Here is a 5,268-nt window from a genome sequence, read left to right on the forward strand (position 1 = left end):
ACCTTCATCATAACAGCATGTGGAATGTTGATCTACGAAAGAAACACGTTTGAGCGATGCAGGTGTAATTATTGCTGAATGCGACGAACCCACGATGACAAAGCATACATCCGACAGGACATGCCCAAACTGGAGTGATGTATTGAGAAAAGTAGCTGGTGGACATTCTGTGAGACAATGCAGAACGTAATCATGTGATGCTCCGACGGCCGTAGCAAGAGAAAAGCAATTATCGAAAAATATGAAAAATTGGCGCCGAGAAAATTTATTTTCTGTGCTAGAATCTAATTTCCGCGTGAACTGCGGAGGGGTTGTTACACGTTTCTGATTACAGTGCTTCAAATACATGAACGAATACAGCGTAAATATTTGACATCTCTTTCGAAACGTCAAGCAGTTCATTGACGAATTGCACACGCCACTGTGTTATGTGCGACTACGTTCTATATACAAGGGGCACCTAAATTAATAGCAGAAAGTTAAACTAGCTACTGTGTAAAGAGAACTGTTGTTCAGGATCATACTGTGAGTAGTTCAACAGCTCATAAACCTGACACCAGCAGACTAATGGGTATCAGCCAGCATGTGACATCTATTGTTGTTTGTGGCCATGGAAATGGACGCATTCCATTAGTAGAAACAAACAGAAAGCATTGAACATCAAGCGTAACCACCTACAATCTGTAATCGTTGAGAAGTTGTGTTTCTGATACTGCATTAGGGTCAATTGCTGGAGCCTGGAAGAAACTTACTTTTATACAAAATGAAATGGCGGGATAGAAAACGTGTCACCGCACACACCAGGATTTATTTTGTGTGCGCGAAAATGAAACATTTATCGTAACAAGATCTCTGCCGCAGAGACAGGCATTGTGCGCGGCTAACGCAAACAATTCCGTGAATAATCAAATTCAACGACTCATGAAAAACATTGCGTTTACTGCTGGGGGTAACGAGAAGCAAGACAAGTTCTATTTGCCCTATCAGCCATCTTCCAGCGGAGGGGGTGATATTAAAAGACACTTTTAACGGGTCCAACTGCGACTGCCATTGCCCCCATGCCCCCAGTTTCAGCTCGCCAGCTATATAGGTGAAAAGAAGTGGGCTCTTCAGCGGGCCCGTTCTCTAACTGTGCACTCTATCCTTAGGGCATAAGAATGGAAAAAGAAACAGTACTGCGAGTCAGTGAAGTATGTGCTGCAGCGGCTGTGAGACGAATTAAATGAATAACAGTAAAACAGCACACGATTCTTTAAAGAATTGAACTCCCCTGGGTAAAGTGTTTATCACTTGTGTTCTCTGTCGTAAAATGTTACGCTGATTAAAAATACCCAGACGCTTTAATGCGAAATAATGACGAATGGAGGTCACGAGAGGCTGACCCACCATTATAAAAGAAGGCGAAGAGTACTGCATTGTCAGTAGAGAGGCATTAGGAGCAGATTGGGTCGAACACGAGAACTCAGTGACTTTAACATGGGCTAATAATTGAATTCCACCAGAGTAACAAAGCTATCAGGCACATTTCAGTCGTTCTAAAGCTGGTCAGGTCGACTGTTGGTGATATAAATGTGAAGTGGAAACTGGAAGGAACAACCACAAGTAAGTTAAGACCAGGCAGACCTCATATACTGGCGGCCGGTATTGTGGAGGTTGGTACTAAAAAATTGCATTAATTCAGCGGAAGGAATCACTCGTGCGTTGCAAAGTGTTACCAGAAGTCCAGCTACAACGGCGGCTGCGCCTTTGGAGTACGCGAAGGAACTTGCCCCCTTATTGCAGCGGTGTACCGTAGGTCTCTAGAAGAGCGTAGCGTTCCAAAAGATTGGAAAATGGAACAGGTCATCCCCGTTTTCAAGAAGCGACAGATATACAGAACTATAGACCTATATCTTTAACGTCGAGTCGGCCGCGGTGGTCTAGCGGTTCTAGGCGCTCAGTCCGGAACCGCTCGACTGCTACGGTCGCAGGTTCGAATGCTGCCTCGGGCATGGATGTGTGTGATGTCCTTAGGTTAGTTAGGTTTAAGTAGTTCTAAGTTCTAGGCGACTGATGACCTCAGAGCCATTTGAACCATTTGAAATGGGGCGTTGGTGGCAAGAAGAAGTTTCAAAAATGTTTGGACTTCCGTCTAAAGTTTGTAGGAAGTCGGGAAGTGCTTTTCTTTTTATCAAATACAGTATGAATATAGGCTGGGTAGTCTGCACGCTGCGAAGACCCCATTGCACCGAATTCATGGTACGGATTAAAATGGTTCAAATGGCTCTGAGCACTATGGGACTCAACATCTGAGGTCATCAGTCCCCTAGAACTTAAAACTACTTTAACCTAACTAAGGACATCACACGCATCCATGTCCGGGGCAGGGTTCGAACCTGCGACCGTAGCGGTCGCGCCGTTCCAGACTGAAGCGCCGAGGACCGCTCGGCCACACCGGCCGGCCGGTACGGATTACCGGGCAAGATCTGGAGTCTCCTAAATAGCATCTCAACAGGTGATGCCAGAACTTGGTGTACCTTACACTGGTGGCGAACCGTCGACAGCCCTTTGTGTTACTGCATAGCAGGCTGTGGAGCAAATAGCCCGACAGTGATCCACCTGCGACGGTCTTTCGCTGCAGTACACGAAGCAAGAGGAGAACCGCACCTGAAATGACCGCGGAGAAGCCCTCGGACGTTGGCGCGCCTGGTACATATAGTCTGCGGCCGCGAACTCGGCTCCAGTTCACCACCGGCAATGGAGGGTGAAGCTTTGACAATGCAAGCCACTCGTGCTGGCGAAACGCCATGATAATCATCAGATGAACGTCAGACGAAGAACCCTAGACAGAAGCCAATAGACAATTGGTCAACAAGTGGCCACGAAAGCCTTAACAAGATTCATACTGCATAGACGATGTGTAAGAGCTACCCAGCAGAACTTCTGCTGTGTATTCGTGATGCCACGGTTGTTTCGACTACGCTGCAGAAGTTCTGCTGGGTAGCTCTTACACATCGTCTATGCAGTATGAATCTTTCTCTATGCGGTTTCCATGTTATTCGAGCAGTGAAGAAAAACATTCGTGGCCGTCGATTTGCTTCGGAAGAAGAGGTGCACCGCTGAGAACTGTTCCTTATACATCTACATTCATACTTCGCGAGCCACTTTCAGGTTTGTGGCAGACAGCATTTTTCTTGCGAATGGTTTGCCGGAAGAACGGCTCTTTGCTCTCCTTTTAGCATATATATTATAACAGTAAGCTACACCGTTATGCACCAAGCTTCCTATTACATTGCACTTTCAAAATGAAACAAAAAGTTCTTCGTTGCCGTATGTTATCAGTAAATAGCCTTCAGGGACAAGAGCGTTTAACATGAAAGAAGCAACATCAGAATACAACATCCAGCAGTAAGGAGACGAATTGAGGCGGTGTTATCTACGAACAGTCACAGCCAGTTGCGCTATTTGCAGTGATACCCCTATATACAGGTAGAAAGGGAAATTTGTACGAGAACAAAGCCTTGTGACGTCAGGGTGTGTAACATATAACATTTTCAGAAACTGAGAAGAACGAAAGAATTCGAAAACGCTTCCTATGAAACTATGAACAAATTTTAAATTTTTTCTTGCTTCCCTGTAAACAGGTACTTGTGTTGGTCTAGTGATGGAGCACTAGACTCTGCCCACGGAGGTCGAGGATTGAGTCGGAGGTACGGGTGCGGAACTATCCTCCTTCCAGGATCGTCCCAGATCCACTCAGTCTACTATCAAATTGAGTATCGGCCACCTTTCCCTGGGGTAAGAGGTGGTCCGGTACTGAGCCCGTCAACCGGCCCCTCCTAGTGCTGGGGCGGGTCAAACGCTGCTCACCATCTCCAGTCTGACCAGAATCTTCAAACGTTTTGCGCCTCAGTGTTAACCTTTTACTTTTCCCTGTAAACGAGACTAAGATTGTACAACAAACTCAGTTCCACCAGACACATAATTCCTGTCAATAAATGGTTCAAATGGCTCTGAGCATATGGGACTCAACATCTGAGGTCATTAGTCCCCTAGAACTTAGAACTACTTAAACCTAACTAACCCAAGGACATCACACACATCCATGCCCGAGGCAGGATTCGAACCTGCGATCGACGCGGTCACGCGGTTCCAGACTGAAGCGCCTAGAACCGCTCGGCCACACCGGCCGGCCCTGGCAGAAAGGAAACTTATTTTCACTAACCACGAGGCACATGAGGGATCTTGGTGAAATAGGATTTGTTTGGAAGAAACGCAAATTTTCTATAGATTAAAATGACACATTTACTTCAAATCTACCAGTTTTTAAACATTCTACTTCTCCAGTAGTTAAGGAGTTATGTAACTTTCTGTTCTGAAGGAATATTGGTGTCGAAATATTATGTGAACAAGAATTACCACATTTAAGTGGTTCATATTCTGGGAATTCCCGTAAGCAATCGGCAAGCAGAACTAAAACATCTCATTTCCATCAATCCGACGCCAGAGTCAACTTCCAGTCGAGGTCGATCAATATTATCACCTGAAGATTCCTCTCATCTCTGGATATGTTATACAATAATTTCATTGAGGGAACAACTCACATGATAATAGGATAGATTACAGGTAGTGATATATCATTGTCGTTCAATAATGCCTTCCGTATGTCTTTTAAAAAACTAAACTAAAACTAAACTCCTCCGATAGTCGGTCTACGAGACCGGAGCCGCTACTCCTCAATCAAGTAGCTCCTGAGTTTGCCTCACAAGGGCTGAGTGCACCCCGCCTGCCAACAGCGCTCGGCATGCCGGATGGTCACCCAGCCAAGTGCTAGCCCAGCCCGACAGCGCTTAATTTCGGTGATCTGACGGGAACCGGTGTTACCACTGGGCCAGGGCCGTTGGCATCGTATGTCTTTTAGAGACCCACAAAATGAGGGTGGTTTGGCATAAGAGTTACACATTAACTGGAGAGACTCGTCTTTCCAACTAAGTTTACAACGAATAATTACTTCACTTGCGTTATCCATTTCCTGGCATTGGTCCTAGTTTTCCTAGGACCATCCACTCGCAGTTAAAAAATACAGGATGCCCCGTCATAAATGAGACCACTGAAAACGAGAAAACTACAAAATATACGCAGTAGATAGTGCAGAACTATTTCGGAAGCAAGTTAAACGTTAATTAAAGCTGGCTCTCCAAGCTCTAGATAAGGGATGTAAGCAGCTGCTATAGTAACGCCATTGATCTGTTTACCTTATTGCTGGAATTCTAAAGCGAAGTAAACCGA

At 45.4% G+C, this 5,268-nt stretch overlaps 1 pseudogene; it reads right to left on the bottom strand.

The window, feature by feature from the left end:
* Positions 1-4,766: 4,766 nt before the first annotated feature.
* Positions 4,767-4,884, bottom strand: LOC126261280 (5S ribosomal RNA; annotated as a pseudogene).
* Between the last annotated feature and the right edge of the window lie 384 nt (positions 4,885-5,268).

The sequence above is a fragment of the Schistocerca nitens genome, chromosome 5, assembly GCF_023898315.1.
Source record: "Schistocerca nitens isolate TAMUIC-IGC-003100 chromosome 5, iqSchNite1.1, whole genome shotgun sequence".
NCBI classification, from domain to species: domain Eukaryota; kingdom Metazoa; phylum Arthropoda; class Insecta; order Orthoptera; family Acrididae; genus Schistocerca; species Schistocerca nitens.